The sequence below is a fragment of the Taudactylus pleione genome, unplaced genomic scaffold (genome assembly GCF_031769625.1).
Source record: "Taudactylus pleione unplaced genomic scaffold, aTauple2 ptg000603l, whole genome shotgun sequence".
Lineage (NCBI taxonomy): Eukaryota > Metazoa > Chordata > Amphibia > Anura > Myobatrachidae > Taudactylus > Taudactylus pleione.
In genome coordinates this window covers 379,990-397,135 of record NW_028285005.1, presented here as the reverse complement: position 1 = coordinate 397,135, position 17,146 = coordinate 379,990, and the positions used below count along the sequence as shown (strand labels likewise).

At 48.0% G+C, this 17,146-nt stretch overlaps 1 protein-coding gene across 1 annotated transcript in view; it reads right to left on the bottom strand.

The window, feature by feature from the left end:
• Positions 1-17,146, bottom strand: part of LOC148480722 (uncharacterized) — a 200,631-nt gene that overhangs the window by 81,942 nt on the left and 101,543 nt on the right. The window lies entirely within an intron of this gene.

The window sequence follows — 17,146 nt, the reverse complement described above, 5'->3', positions numbered from 1 at the left end:
TGCTTATGTATTCTGACATTGTCTCCTCACATGCAGGAGTTATTATCACTCCCCTGTTGAACCACCCGCACCTATCTCACAAACTTTTATTCCTTCCCCTAACCATGCAAACAGCTGCTGATAGATTGTTTTCCATAGATTGTATTCCATGGCCTGAACCTGATCTCCTGTCTACTGGACTTCTGCAAAAAGCAGCTCCACTGATGTCTGTGAGTCTGTCATCTACTCTGCAGCTTTTTACCTTTGCTTGTACCCAGTCTGTATATCCCCAGCCTATAATATGTGCAGCTAAAGCCAGCTGGGCCTCTGCAAGCTGTCCCTCCTATTACTGCATGTGACTCTGACTCATCCACTCTGCAGTATATGGTTCTTGTATGTACCCAGTCTGTATATCCCCAGCCTATAATATGTGCAGCTAAAGCCAGCTGGGCCTCTGCAAGCTGTCCCTCCTATTACTGTATGTGACTCTGACTCACCCACTCTGCAGTATATGGTTCTTGTATGTACCCAGTCTGTATATCCCCAGCCTATAATATGTGCAGCTAAAGCCAGCTGGGCCTCTGCAAGCTGTCCCTCCTATTACTGTATGTGACTCTGACTCACCCACTCTGCAGTATATGGCTCTTGTTTGTATCCAGTCTGTATATCCCCAGCCTATAATATGTGCAGCTAAAGCCAGCTGGGCCTCTGCAAGCTGTCCCTCCTATTACTGTATGTGACTCTGACTCACCCACTCTGCAGTATATGGTTCTTGTTTGTACCCAGTCTGTATATCCCCAGCCTATAATATGTGCAGCTAAAGCCAGCTGGGCCTCTGCAAGCTGTCCCTCCTATTACTGCATGTGACTCTGACTCATCCACTCTGCAGTATATGGTTCTTGTATGTACCCAGTCTGTATATCCCCAGCCTATAATATGTGCAGCTAAAGCCAGCTGGGCCTCTGCAAGCTGTCCCTCCTATTACTGTATGTGACTCTGACTCACCCACTCTGCAGTATATGGTTCTTGTATGTACCCAGTCTGTATATCCCCAGCCTATAATATGTGCAGCTAAAGCCAGCTGGGCCTCTGCAAGCTGTCCCTCCTATTACTGTATGTGACTCTGACTCACCCACTCTGCAGTATATGGCTCTTGTTTGTATCCAGTCTGTATATCCCCAGCCTATAATATGTGCAGCTAAAGCCAGCTGGGCCTCTGCAAGCTGTCCCTCCTATTACTGTATGTGACTCTGACTCACCCACTCTGCAGTATATGGTTCTTGTTTGTATCCAGTCTGTATATCCCCAGCCTATAATATGTGCAGCTAAAGCCAGCTGGGCCTCTGCAAGCTGTCCCTCCTATTACTGTATGTGACTCTGACTCATCCACTCTGCAGTATATGGCTCTTGTTTGTATCCAGTCTGTATATCCCCAGCCTATAATATGTGCAGCTAAAGCCAGCTGGGCCTCTGCAAGCTGTCCCTCCTATTACTGTATGTGACTCTGACTCATCCACTCTGCAGTATATGGCTCTTGTTTGTATCCAGTCTGTATATCCCCAGCCTATAATATGTGCAGCTAAAGCCAGCTGGGTCTCTGCAAGCTGTCCCTCCTATTACTGTATGTGACTCTGACTCATCCACTCTGCAGTATATGGTTCTTGTTTGTACCCAGTCTGTATATCCCCAGCCTATAATATGTGCAGCTAAAGCCAGCTGGGCCTCTGCAAGCTGTCCCTCCTATTACTGTATGTGACTCTGACTCATCCACTCTGCAGTATATGGTTCTTGTTTGTACCCAGTCTGTATATCCCCAGCCTATAATATGTGCAGCTAAAGCCAGCTGGGCCTCTGCAAGCTGTCCCTCCTATTACTGCATGTGACTCTGACTCACCCACTCTGCAGTATATGGCTCTTGTTTGTATCCACTCTGTATATCCCCAGCCTATACTATGTGCAGCTAAAGCCAGCTGGGCCTCTGCAAGCTGTCCCTCCTATTGCTGCATGTGACTCTGACTCACCCACTCTGCAGTATATGGCTCTTGTTTGTATCCAGTCTGTATATCCCCAGCCTATAATATGTGCAGCTAAATCCAGCTGGGCCTCTGCAAGCTGTCCCTCCTATTACTGCATGTGACTCTGACTCACCCACTCTGCAGCATATGGTTCTTGTTTGTACCCAGTCTGTATATCCCCAGCCTATAATATGTGCAGCTAAAGCCAGCTGGGCCTCTACAAGCTGTCCCTCCTATTGCTGCATGTGACTCTGACTCACCCACTCTGCAGTATATGGCTCTTGTTTGTATCCAGTCTGTATATCCCCAGCCTATAATATGTGCAGCTAAAGCCAGCTGGGCCTCTGCAAGCTGTCCCTCCTATTGCTGCATGTGACTCTGACTCATCCACTCTGCAGTATATGGCTCTTGTATGTACCCAGTCTGTATATCTCCAGCCTATAATATGTGCAGCTAAATCCAGCTGGGCCTCTGCAAGCTGTCCCTCCTATTACTGCATGTGACTCTGACTCACCCACTCTGCAGCATATGGTTCTTGTTTGTATCCAGTCTGTATATCCCCAGCCTATAATATGTGCAGCTAAAGCCAGCTGGGCCTCTGCAAGCTGCCCCTCCTATTGATGCATGTGACTCTGACTCATCCACTCTGCAGTATATGGCTCTTGTTTGTATCCAGTCTGTATATCCCCAGCCTATAATATGTGCAGCTAAAGCCAGCTGGGCCTCTGCAAGCTGTCCCTCCTATTACTGCATGTGACTCTGACTCACCCACTCTGCAGTATATGGCTCTTGTTTGTATCCAGTCTGTATATCCCCAGCCTATAATATGTGCAGCTAAAGCCAGCTGGGTCTCTGCAAGCTGTGCCTCCTATTACTGTATGTGACTCTGACTCATCCACTCTGCAGTATATGGTTCTTGTTTGTACCCAGTCGGTATATCCCCAGCCTATAATATGTGCAGCTAAAGCCAGCTGGGCCTCTGCAAGCTGTCCCTCCTATTACTGTATGTGATTCTGACTCACCCACTCTGCAGCATATGGTTCTTGTTTGTATCCACTCTGTATATCCCCAGCCTATACTATGTGCAGCTAAAGCCAGCTGGGCCTCTGCAAGCTGTCCCTCCTATTACTGCATGTGACTCTGACTCACCCACTCTGCAGTATATGGCTCTTGTTTGTATCCAGTCTGTATATCCCCAGCCTATAATATGTGCAGCTAAAGCCAGCTGGGCCTCTGCAAGCTGTCCCTCCTATTGCTGCATGTGACTCTGACTCACCCACTCTGCAGTATATGGCTCTTGTTTGTATCCAGTCTGTATATCCCCAGCCTATAATATGTGCAGCTAAAGCCAGCTGGGCCTCTGCAAGCTGTCCCTCCTATTGCTGCATGTGACTCTGACTCACCCACTCTGCAGTATATGGTTCTTGTATGTACCCAGTCTGTATATCCCCAGCCTATAATATGTGCAGCTAAAGCCAGCTGGGCCTCTGCAAGCTGTCCCTCCTATTACTGCATGTGACTCTGACTCACCCACTCTGCAGTATATGGCTCTTGTTTGTATCCAGTCTGTATATCCCCAGCCTATAATATGTGCAGCTAAAGCCAGCTGGGCCTCTGCAAGCTGTCCCTCCTATTGCTGCATGTGACTCTGACTCACCCACTCTGCAGTATATGGTTCTTGTTTGTACCCAGTCTGTATATCTCCAGCCTATAATATGTGCAGCTAAAGCCAGCGGGGCCTCTGCAAGCTGTCCCACCTATTACTGTATGTGACTCTGACTCACCCACTCTGCAGTATATGGTTCTTGTATGTACCCAGTCTGTATATCCCCAGCCTATAATATGTGCAGCTAAAGCCAGCTGGGCCTCTGCAAGCTGTCCCTCCTATTGCTGCATGTGACTCTGACTCACCCACTCTGCAGTATATGGTTCTTGTTTGTACCCAGTCTGTATATCCTCAGCCTATAATATGTGCAGCTAAATCCAGCTGGGCCTCTGCAAGCTGTCCCTCCTATTGCTGCATGTGACTCTGACTCACCCACTCTGCAGTATATGGTTCTTGTTTGTACCCAGTCTGTATATCCCCAGCCTATAATATGTGCAGCTAAAGCCAGCTGGGCCTCTGCAAGCTGTCCCTCCTATTACTGCATGTGACTCTGACTCACCCACTCTGCAGTATATGGTTCTTGTTTGTACCAAGTCTGTATATCTCCAGCCTATACTATGTGCAGCTAAAGCCAGCTGGGCCTCTGCAAGCTGTCCCTCCTATTACTGTATGTGACTCTGACTCACCCACTCTGCAGTATATGGCTCTTGTTTGTATCCAGTCTGTATATCCCCAGCCTATAATATGTGCAGCTAAAGCCAGCTGGGCCTCTGCAAGCTGTCCCTCCTATTACTGCATGTGACTCTGACTCACCCACTCTGCAGTATATGGTTCTTGTATGTACCCAGTCTGTATATCCCCAGCCTATAATATGTGCAGCTAAAGCCAGCTGGGCCTCTGCAAGCTGTCCCTCCTATTACTGTATGTGAATCTGACTCACACACTCTGCAGTATATGGTTCTTGTATGTACCCAGTCTGTATATCCTCAGCCTATAATATGTGCAGCTAAAGCCAGCTGGGCCTCTGCAAGCTGTCCCTCCTATTGCTGCATGTGAATCTGACTCACCCACTCTGCAGTATATGGTTCTTGTTTGTACCCAGTCTGTATATCCCCAGCCTATAATATGTGCAGCTAAAGCCAGCTGGGCCTCTGCAAGCTGTCCCTCCTATTACTGCATGTGACTCTGACTCACCCACTCTGCAGTATATGGTTCTTGTATGTACCCAGTCTGTATATCTCCAGCCTATAATATGTGCAGCTAAAGCCAGCTGGGCCTCTGCAAGCTGTGCATCCTATTACTGCATGTGACTCTGACTCATCCACTCTGCAGTATATGGTTCTTGTATGTACCCAGTCTGTATATCTCCAGCCTATAATATGTGCAGCTAAAGCCAGCTAGGCCTCTGCAAGCTGTGCCTCCTATTACTGCATGTGACTCTGACTCATCCACTCTGCAGTATATGGTTCTTGTATGTACCCAGTCTGTATATCCCCAGCCTATAATATGTGCAGCTAAAGCCAGCTGGGCCTCTGCAAGCTGTCCCTCCTATTACTGTATGTGACTCTGACTCACCCACTCTGCAGTATATGGTTCTTGTATGTACCCAGTCTGTATATCTCCAGCCTATAATATGTGCAGCTAAAGCCAGCTGGGCCTCTGCAAGCTGTGCCTCCTATTACTGCATGTGACTCTGACTCATCCACTCTGCAGTATATGGTTCTTGTTTGTATCCAGTCTGTATATCCCCAGCCTATAATATGTGCAGCTAAAGCCAGCTGGGCCTCTGCAAGCTGTCCCTCCTATTACTGCATGTGACTCTGACTCACCCACTCTGCAGTATATGGTTCTTGTATGTACCCAGTCTGTATATCTCCAGCCTATAATATGTGCAGCTAAAGCCAGCTGGGCCTCTGCAAGCTGTGCCTCCTATTACTGCATGTGACTCTGACTCATCCACTCTGCAGTACATGGTTCTTGTATGTACCCAGTCTGTATATCTCCAGCCTATAATATGTGCAGCTAAAGCCAGCTAGGCCTCTGCAAGCTGTCCCTCCTATTACTGCATGTGACTCTGACTCATCCACTCTGCAGTATATGGTTCTTGTATGTACCCAGTCTGTATATCCCCAGCCTATAATATGTGCAGCTAAAGCCAGCTGGGCCTCTGCAAGCTGTCCCTCCTATTGCTGCATGTGACTCTGACTCACCCACTCTGCAGTATATGGCTCTTGTTTGTATCCAGTCTGTATATCCCCAGCCTATAATATGTGCAGCTAAAGCCAGCTGGGCCTCTGCAAGCTGTCCCTCCTATTACTGCATGTGACTCTGACTCACCCACTCTGCAGTATATGGCTCTTGTTTGTATCCAGTCTGTATATCCCCAGCCTATAATATGTGCAGCTAAAGGCAGCTGGGTCTCTGCAAGCTGTCCCTCCTATTACTGTATGTGACTCTGACTCACCCACTCTGCAGTATATGGTTCTTGTATGTACCCAGTCTGTATATCTCCAGCCTATAATATGTGCAGCTAAAGCCAGCTGGGCCTCTGCAAGCTGTGCCTCCTATTACTGCATGTGACTCTGACTCATCCACTCTGCAGTATATGGTTCTTGTATGTACCCAGTCTGTATATCTCCAGCCTATAATATGTGCAGCTAAAGCCAGCTAGGCCTCTGCAAGCTGTGCCTCCTATTACTGCATGTGACTCTGACTCATCCACTCTGCAGTATATGGTTCTTGTATGTACCCAGTCTGTATATCCCCAGCCTATAATATGTGCAGCTAAAGCCAGCTGGGCCTCTGCAAGCTGTCCCTCCTATTACTGTATGTGACTCTGACTCACCCACTCTGCAGTATATGGTTCTTGTATGTACCCAGTCTGTATATCTCCAGCCTATAATATGTGCAGCTAAAGCCAGCTGGGCCTCTGCAAGCTGTGCCTCCTATTACTGCATGTGACTCTGACTCATCCACTCTGCAGTATATGGTTCTTGTTTGTATCCAGTCTGTATATCCCCAGCCTATAATATGTGCAGCTAAAGCCAGCTGGGCCTCTGCAAGCTGTCCCTCCTATTACTGCATGTGACTCTGACTCACCCACTCTGCAGTATATGGTTCTTGTATGTACCCAGTCTGTATATCTCCAGCCTATAATATGTGCAGCTAAAGCCAGCTGGGCCTCTGCAAGCTGTGCCTCCTATTACTGCATGTGACTCTGACTCATCCACTCTGCAGTACATGGTTCTTGTATGTACCCAGTCTGTATATCTCCAGCCTATAATATGTGCAGCTAAAGCCAGCTAGGCCTCTGCAAGCTGTCCCTCCTATTACTGCATGTGACTCTGACTCACCCACTCTGCAGTATATGGTTCTTGTTTGTATCCAGTCGGTATATCCCCAGCCTATAATATGAGCAGCTAAAGCCAGCTGGGCCTCTGCAAGCTGTCCCTCCTATTACTGCATGTGATTCTGACTCACCCACTCTGCAGTATATGGTTCTTGTTTGTACCCAGTCGGTATATCCCCAGCCTATAATATGAGCAGCTAAAGCCAGCTGGGCCTCTGCAAGCTGTCCCTCCTATTACTGCATGTGATTCTGACTCACCCACTCTGCAGCATATGGTTCTTGTTTGTATCCACTCTGTATATCCCCAGCCTATACTATGTGCAGCTAAAGCCAGCTGGGCCTCTGCAAGCTGTCCCTCCTATTACTGCATGTGACTCTGACTCACCCACTCTGCAGTATATGGTTCTTGTTTGTATCCAGTCTGTATATCCTCAGCCTATAATATGTGCAGCTAAATCCAGCTGGGCCTCTGCAAGCTGTCCCTCCTATTGCTGCATGTGACTCTGACTCACCCACTCTGCAGTATATGGTTCTTGTTTGTATCCAGTCTGTATATCCCCAGCCTATAATATGTGCAGCTAAAGCCAGCTAGGCCTCTGCAAGCTGTGCCTCTTATTATTGCATGTGACTCTGACTCACCCACTCTGCAGCATATGGTTCTTGTTTGTACCCAGTCTGTATATCCCCAGCCTATAATATGTGCAGCTAAAGCCAGCTGGGCCTCTGCAAGCTGTCCCTCCTATTACTGCATGTGACTCTGACTCACCCACTCTGCAGTATATGGTTCTTGTATGTACCCAGTCTGTATATCTCCAGCCTATAATATGTGCAGCTAAAGCCAGCTAGGCCTCTGCAAGCTGTGCCTCTTATTATTGCATGTGACTCTGACTCACCCACTCTGCAGTATATGGCTCTTGTTTGTATCCAGTCTGTATATCCCCAGCCTATAATATGTGCAGCTAAAGCCAGCTGGGCCTCTGCAAGCTGTCCCTCCTATTGCTGCATGTGACTCTGACTCACCCACTCTGCAGTATATGGTTCTTGTTTGTATCCAGTCTGTATATCCTCAGCCTATAATATGTGCAGCTAAATCCAGCTGGGCCTCTGCAAGCTGTCCCTCCTATTGCTGCATGTGACTCTGACTCACCCACTCTGCAGTATATGGTTCTTGTTTGTATCCAGTCTGTATATCCCCAGCCTATAATATGTGCAGCTAAAGCCAGCTGGGCCTCTGCAAGCTGCCCCTCCTATTGATGCATGTGACTCTGACTCATCCACTCTGCAGTATATGGCTCTTGTTTGTATCCAGTCTGTATATCCCCAGCCTATAATATGTGCAGCTAAAGCCAGCTGGGCCTCTGCAAGCTGTCCCTCCTATTACTGCATGTGACTCTGACTCACCCACTCTGCAGTATATGGCTCTTGTTTGTATCCAGTCTGTATATCCCCAGCCTATAATATGTGCAGCTAAAGGCAGCTGGGTCTCTGCAAGCTGTCCCTCCTATTACTGTATGTGACTCTGACTCATCCACTCTGCAGTATATGGTTCTTGTTTGTACCCAGTCGGTATATCCCCAGCCTATAATATGAGCAGCTAAAGCCAGCTGGGCCTCTGCAAGCTGTCCCTACTATTACTGTATGTGATTCTGACTCACCCACTCTGCAGTATATGGCTCTTGTTTGTATCCACTCTGTATATCCCCAGCCTATACTATGTGCAGCTAAAGCCAGCTGGGCCTCTGCAAGCTGTCCCTCCTATTACTGCATGTGACTCTGACTCACCCACTCTGCAGTATATGGTTCTTGTTTGTATCCAGTCTGTATATCCTCAGCCTATAATATGTGCAGCTAAATCCAGCTGGGCCTCTGCAAGCTGTCCCTCCTATTGCTGCATGTGACTCTGACTCACCCACTCTGCAGCATATGGTTCTTGTTTGTACCCAGTCTGTATATCCCCAGCCTATAATATGTGCAGCTAAAGCCAGCTGGGCCTCTGCAAGCTGTCCCTCCTATTACTGCATGTGACTCTGACTCACCCACTCTGCAGTATATGGTTCTTGTATGTACCCAGTCTGTATATCTCCAGCCTATAATATGTGCAGCTAAAGCCAGCTAGGCCTCTGCAAGCTGTCCCTCCTATTACTGCATGTGACTCTGACTCATCCACTCTGCAGTATATGGTTCTTGTATGTACCCAGTCTGTATATCCCCAGCCTATAATATGTGCAGCTAAAGCCAGCTGGGCCTCTGCAAGCTGTCCCTCCTATTACTGCATGTGACTCTGACTCACCCACTCTGCAGTATATGGCTCTTGTTTGTATCCAGTCTGTATATCCCCAGCCTATAATATGTGCAGCTAAAGCCAGCTGGGCCTCTGCAAGCTGTCCCTCCTATTGCTGCATGTGACTCTGACTCACCCACTCTGCAGTATATGGTTCTTGTTTGTATCCAGTCTGTATATCCTCAGCCTATAATATGTGCAGCTAAATCCAGCTGGGCCTCTGCAAGCTGTCCCTCCTATTGCTGCATGTGACTCTGACTCACCCACTCTGCAGTATATGGTTCTTGTTTGTACCCAGTCTGTATATCCCCAGCCTATAATATGTGCAGCTAAAGCCAGCTGGGCCTCTGCAAGCTGTCCCTTCTATTACTGCATGTGACTCTGACTCATCCACTCTGCAGCATATGGTTCTTGTTTGTACCCAGTCTGTATATCCCCAGCCTATAATATGTGCAGCTAAAGCCAGCTGGGCCTCTGCAAGCTGTCCCTCCTATTGCTGCATGTGACTCTGACTCATCCACTCTGCAGTATATGGTTCTTGTTTGTACCCAGTCTGTATATCCCCAGCCTATAATATGTGCAGCTAAAGCCAGCTGGGCCTCTGCAAGCTGTCCCTCCTATTACTGCATGTGACTCTGACTCACCCACTCTGCAGTATATGGTTCTTGTTTGTATCCAGTCTGTATATCCCCAGCCTATAATATGTGCAGCTAAAGCCAGCTGGGCCTCTGCAAGCTGTCCCTCCTATTACTGCATGTGACTCTGACTCACCCACTCTGCAGTATATGGTTCTTGTTTGTATCCAGTCTGTATATCCCCAGCCTATAATATGTGCAGCTAAAGCCAGCTGGGCCTCTGCAAGCTGTCCCTCCTATTACTGCATGTGAATCTGACTCACACACTCTGCAGTATATGGTTCTTGTTTGTACCCAGTCTGTATATCTCCAGCCTATAATATGTGCAGCTAAATCCAGCTGGGCCTCTGCAAGCTGTCCCTCCTATTACTGTATGTGACTCTGACTCACCCACTCTGCAGTATATGGTTCTTGTTTGTATCCAGTCTGTATATCCTCAGCCTATAATATGTGCAGCTAAATCCAGCTGGGCCTCTGCAAGCTGTCCCTCCTATTACTGCATGTGACTCTGACTCACCCACTCTGCAGTATATGGTTCTTGTATGTACCCAGTCTGTATATCTCCAGCCTATAATATGTGCAGCTAAAGCCAGCTAGGCCTCTGCAAGGTGTGCCTCCTATTACTGCATGTGACTCTGACTCACCCACTCTGCAGTATATGGTTCTTGTTTGTACCCAGTCTGTATATCCCCAGCCTATAATATGTGCAGCTAAAGCCAGCTGGGCCTCTGCCAGCTGGGCCTCTGCAAGCTGTCCCTCCTATTACTGCATGTGACTCTGACTCACCCACTCTGCAGTATATGGCTCTTGTTTGTATCCAGTCTGTATATCCCCAGCCTATAATATGTGCAGCTAAAGCCAGCTGGGCCTCTGCAAGCTGTCCCTCCTATTACTGCATGTGACTCTGACTCACCCACTCTGCAGTATATGGTTCTTGTATGTACCCAGTCTGTATATCTCCAGCCTATAATATGTGCAGCTAAAGCCAGCTGGGCCTCTGCAAGCTGTCCCTCCTATTACTGCATGTGACTCTGACTCACCCACTCTGCAGTATACGGTTCTTGTTTGTATCCACTCTGTATATCCCCAGCCTATAATATGTGCAGCTAAAGCCAGCTGGGCCTCTGCAAGCTGTCCCTCCTATTGCTGCATGTGACTCTGACTCACCCACTCTGCAGCATACGGTTCTTGTTTGTATCCAGTCTGTATATCCCCAGCCTATAATATGTGCACCTAAAGCCAGCTGGGCCTCTGCAAGCTGTCCCTCCTATTACTGCATGTGACTCTGACTCACCCACTCTGCAGTATATGGTTCTTGTTTGTACCCAGTCTGTATATCCCCAGCCTATAATATGTGCAGCTAAAGCCAGCTGGGCCTCTGCAAGCTGTCCCTCCTATTACTGCATGTGACTCTGACTCACCCACTCTGCAGTATATGGTTCTTGTATGTACCCAGTCTGTATATCTCCAGCCTATAATATGTGCACCTAAAGCCAGCTGGGCCTCTGCAAGCTGTCCCTCCTATTACTGCATGTGACTCTGACTCACCCACTCTGCAGTATATGGTTCTTGTATGTACCCAGTCTGTAAATCCTCAGCCTATAATATGTGCAGCTAAATCCAGCTGGGCCTCTGCAAGCTGTCCCTCCTATTGCTGCATGTGACTCTGACTCACCCACTCTGCAGTATATGGTTCTTGTTTGTACCCAGTCTGTATATCCCCAGCCTATAATATGTGCAGCTAAAGCCAGCTGGGCCTCTGCAAGCTGTCCCTCCTATTACTGCATGTGACTCTGACTCACCCACTCTGCAGTATATGGTTCTTGTATGTACCCAGTCTGTATATCTCCAGCCTATAATATGTGCAGCTAAAGCCAGCTAGGCCTCTGCAAGCTGTGCCTCCTATTACTGCAAGTGACTCTGACTCATCCACTCTGCAGTATATGGTTCTTGTATGTACCCAGTCTGTATATCCCCAGCCTATAATATGTGCAGCTAAAGCCAGCTGGGCCTCTGCAAGCTGTCCCTCCTATTACTGCATGTGACTCTGACTCACCCACTCTGCAGTATATGGCTCTTGTTTGTATCCAGTCTGTATATCCCCAGCCTATAATATGTGCAGCTAAAGCCAGCTGGGCCTCTGCAAGCTGTCCCTCCTATTGCTGCATGTGACTCTGACTCATCCACTCTGCAGTATATGGCTCTTGTTTGTATCCAGTCTGTATATCCCCAGCCTATAATATGTGCAGCTAAAGCCAGCTGGGCCTCTGCAAGCTGTCCCTCCTATTACTGCATGTGACTCTGACTCACCCACTCTGCAGTATATGGCTCTTGTTTGTATCCAGTCTGTATATCCCCAGCCTATAATATGTGCAACTAAAGCCAGCTGGGTCTCTGCAAGCTGTCCCTTCTATTACTGCATGTGACTCTGACTCATCCACTCTGCAGTATATGGCTCTTGTTTGTATCCAGTCTGTATATCCCCAGCCTATAATATGTGCAGCTAAAGCCAGCTGGGCCTCTGCAAGCTGTCCCTCCTATTACTGTATGTGACTCTGACTCATCCACTCTGCAGTATACGGTTCTTGTTTGTACCCAGTCTGTATATCCCCAGCCTATAATATGTGCAGCTAAAGCCAGCTGGGCCTCTGCAAGCTGTCCCTTCTATTACTGCATGTGACTCTGACTCATCCACTCTGCAGCATATGGTTCTTGTTTGTACCCAGTCTGTATATCCCCAGCCTATAATATGTGCAGCTAAAGCCAGCTGGGCCTCTGCAAGCTGTCCCTCCTATTGCTGCATGTGACTCTGACTCATCCACTCTGCAGTATATGGTTCTTGTTTGTACCCAGTCTGTATATCCCCAGCCTATAATATGTGCAGCTAAAGCCAGCTGGGCCTCTGCAAGCTGTCCCTCCTATTACTGCATGTGACTCTGACTCATCCACTCTGCAGTATATGGTTCTTGTTTGTATCCAGTCTGTATATCCCCAGCCTATAATATGTGCAGCTAAAGCCAGCTGGGCCTCTGCAAGCTGTCCCTCCTATTACTGCATGTGACTCTGACTCACCCACTCTGCAGTATATGGCTCTTGTTTGTATCCAGTCTGTATATCCCCAGCCTATAATATGTGCAGCTAAAGCCAGCTGGGCCTCTGCAAGCTGTCCCTCCTATTACTGCATGTGAATCTGACTCACACACTCTGCAGTATATGGTTCTTGTTTGTACCCAGTCTGTATATCTCCAGCCTATAATATGTGCAGCTAAATCCAGCTGGGCCTCTGCAAGCTGTCCCTCCTATTACTGTATGTGACTCTGACTCACCCACTCTGCAGTATATGGTTCTTGTTTGTATCCAGTCTGTATATCCTCAGCCTATAATATGTGCAGCTAAATCCAGCTGGGCCTCTGCAAGCTGTCCCTCCTATTACTGCATGTGACTCTGACTCACCCACTCTGCAGTATATGGTTCTTGTATGTACCCAGTCTGTATATCTCCAGCCTATAATATGTGCAGCTAAAGCCAGCTAGGCCTCTGCAAGGTGTGCCTCCTATTACTGCATGTGACTCTGACTCACCCACTCTGCAGTATATGGTTCTTGTTTGTACCCAGTCTGTATATCCCCAGCCTATAATATGTGCAGCTAAAGCCAGCTGGGCCTCTGCCAGCTGGGCCTCTGCAAGCTGTCCCTCCTATTACTGCATGTGACTCTGACTCACCCACTCTGCAGTATATGGCTCTTGTTTGTATCCAGTCTGTATATCCCCAGCCTATAATATGTGCAGCTAAAGCCAGCTGGGCCTCTGCAAGCTGTCCCTCCTATTACTGCATGTGACTCTGACTCACCCACTCTGCAGTATATGGTTCTTGTATGTACCCAGTCTGTATATCTCCAGCCTATAATATGTGCAGCTAAAGCCAGCTGGGCCTCTGCAAGCTGTCCCTCCTATTACTGCATGTGACTCTGACTCACCCACTCTGCAGTATACGGTTCTTGTTTGTATCCACTCTGTATATCCCCAGCCTATAATATGTGCAGCTAAAGCCAGCTGGGTCTCTGCAAGCTGTCCCTCCTATTGCTGCATGTGACTCTGACTCACCCACTCTGCAGCATACGGTTCTTGTTTGTATCCAGTCTGTATATCCCCAGCCTATAATATGTGCACCTAAAGCCAGCTGGGCCTCTGCAAGCTGTCCCTCCTATTACTGCATGTGACTCTGACTCACCCACTCTGCAGTATATGGCTCTTGTTTGTATCCAGTCTGTATATCCCCAGCCTATAATATGTGCAGCTAAAGCCAGCTGGGCCTCTGCAAGCTGTCCCTCCTATTGCTGCATGTGACTCTGACTCATCCACTCTGCAGTATATGGCTCTTGTTTGTATCCAGTCTGTATATCCCCAGCCTATAATATGTGCAGCTAAAGCCAGCTGGGCCTCTGCAAGCTGTCCCTCCTATTACTGCATGTGACTCTGACTCACCCACTCTGCAGTATATGGCTCTTGTTTGTATCCAGTCTGTATATCCCCAGCCTATAATATGTGCAACTAAAGCCAGCTGGGTCTCTGCAAGCTGTCCCTCCTATTACTGTATGTGACTCTGACTCATCCACTTTGCAGTATATGGTTCTTGTTTGTACCCAGTCTGTATATCCCCAGCCTATAATATGTGCAGCTAAAGCCAGCTGGGCCTCTGCAAGCTGTCCCTCCTATTACTGTATATGACTCTGACTCACCCACTCTGCAGCATATGGTTCTTGTTTGTATCCACTCTGTATATCCCCAGCCTATACTATGTGCAGCTAAATCCAGCTGGGCCTCTGCAAGCTGTCCCTCCTATTGCTGCATGTGACTCTGACTCACCCACTCTGCAGTATATGGTTCTTGTATGTACCCAGTCTGTATATCCCCAGCCTATAATATGTGCAGCTAAAGCCAGCTGGGCCTCTGCAAGCTGTCCCTCCTATTACTGCATGTGACTCTGACTCACCCACTCTGCAGTATATAGTTCTTGTATGTACCCAGTCTGTATATCTCTAGCCTATAATATGTGCAGCTAAAGCCAGCTAGGCCTCTGCAAGCTGTGCCTCCTATTACTGCATGTGACTCTGACTCACCCACTCTGCAGCATATGGTTCTTGTTTGTACCCAGTCTGTATATCCCCAGCCTATAATATGTGCAGCTAAAGCCAGCTGGGCCTCTGCAAGCTGTGCCTCCTATTACTGCATGTGACTCTGACTCACCCACTCTGCAGTATATGGTTCTTGTTTGTACCCAGTCTGTATATCCTCTGCCTATAATATGTGCAGCTAAAGCCAGCTGGGCCTCTGCAAGCTGTCCCTCCTATTGCTGCATGTGACTCTGACTCATCCACTCTGCAGCATATGGTTCTTGTTTGTACCCAGTCTGTATATCCCCAGCCTATAATATGTGCAGCTAAAGCCAGCTGGGCCTCTGCAAGCTGTCCCTCCTATTACTGTATGTGACTCTGACTCACACACTCTGCAGTATATGGTTCTTGTTTGTACCCAGTCTGTATATCTCCAGCCTATAATATGTGCAGCTAAAGCCAGCTGGGCCTCTGCAAGCTGTCCCTCCTATTACTGTATGTGACTCTGACTCACCCACTCTGCAGCATATGGTTCTTGTTTGTATCCAGTCTGTATATCCCCAGCCTATAATATGTGCAGCTAAAGCCAGCTGGGCCTCTGCAAGCTGTCCCTCCTATTGCTGCATGTGACTCTGACTCACCCACTCTGCAGTATATGGTTCTTGTTTGTACCCAGTCTGTATATCTCCAGCCTATAATATGTGCAGCTAAATCCAGCTGGGCCTCTGCAAGCTGTCCCTCCTATTGCTGCATGTGAATCTGACTCACACACTCTGCAGTATATGGTTCTTGTTTGTACCCAGTCTGTATATCTCCAGCCTATAATATGTGCAGCTAAATCCAGCTGGGCCTCTGCAAGCTGTCCCTCCTATTGCTGCATGTGACTCTGACTCACCCACTCTGCAGTATACGGCTCTTGTTTGTACCCAGTCTGTATATCCCCAGCCTATAATATGTGCAGCTAAAGCCAGCTGGGCCACTGCAAGCTGTCCCTCCTATTACTGTATGTGACTCTGACTCACCCACTCTGCAGTATATGGTTCTTGTTTGTATCCAGTCTGTATATCCCCAGCCTATAATATGTGCAGCTAAAGCCAGCTGGGCCTCTGCAAGCTGTCCCTCCTATTACTGCATGTGACTCTGACTCATCCACTCTGCAGTATATGGTTCTTGTTTGTATCCAGTCTGTATATCCCCAGCCTATAATATGTGCAGCTAAAGCCAGCTGGGTCTCTGCAAGCTGTCCCTCCTATTACTGCATGTGACTCTGACTCACCCACTCTGCAGTATATGGTTCTTGTTTGTACCCAGTCTGTATATCCCCAGCCTATAATATGTGCAGCTAAAGCCAGCTGGGCCTCTGCAAGCTGTTCCTCCTATTGCTGCATGTGACTCTGACTCATCCACTCTGCAGCATATGGTTCTTGTTTGTATCCACTCTGTATATCCCCAGCCTATACTATGTGCAGCTAAAGCCAGCTGGGCCTCTGCAAGCTGTCCCTCCTGTTACTGCATGTGACTCTGACTCACCCACTCTGCAGTATATGGTTCTTGTTTGTATCCAGTCTGTATATCCTCTGCCTATAATATGTGCAGCTAAATCCAGCTGGGCCTCTGCAAGCTGTCCCTCCTATTACTGCATGTGACTCTGACTCACCCACTCTGCAGTATATGGTTCTTGTTTGTACCCAGTCTGTATATCCCCAGCCTATAATATGTGCAGCTAAAGCCAGCTGGGCCTCTGCAAGCTGTCCCTCCTATTACTGCATGTGACTCTGACTCACCCACTCTGCAGTATATGGTTCTTGTATGTACCCAGTCTGTATATCTCCAGCCTATAATATGTGCAGCTAAAGCCAGCTAGGCCTCTGCAAGCTGTGCCTCCTATTACTGCATGTGACTCTGACTCATCCACTCTGCAGTATATGGTTCTTGTATGTACCCAGTCTGTATATCCCCAGCCTATAATATGTGCAGCTAAAGCCAGCTGGGCCTCTGCAAGCTGTCCCTCCTATTACTGCATGTGAATCTGACTCACACACTCTGCAGTATATGGTTCTTGTTTGTACCCAGTCTGTATATCTCCAGCCTATAATATGTGCAGCTAAAGCCAGCTGGGCCTCTGCAAGCTGTCCCTCCTATTACTGTATGTGACTCTGACTCACCCA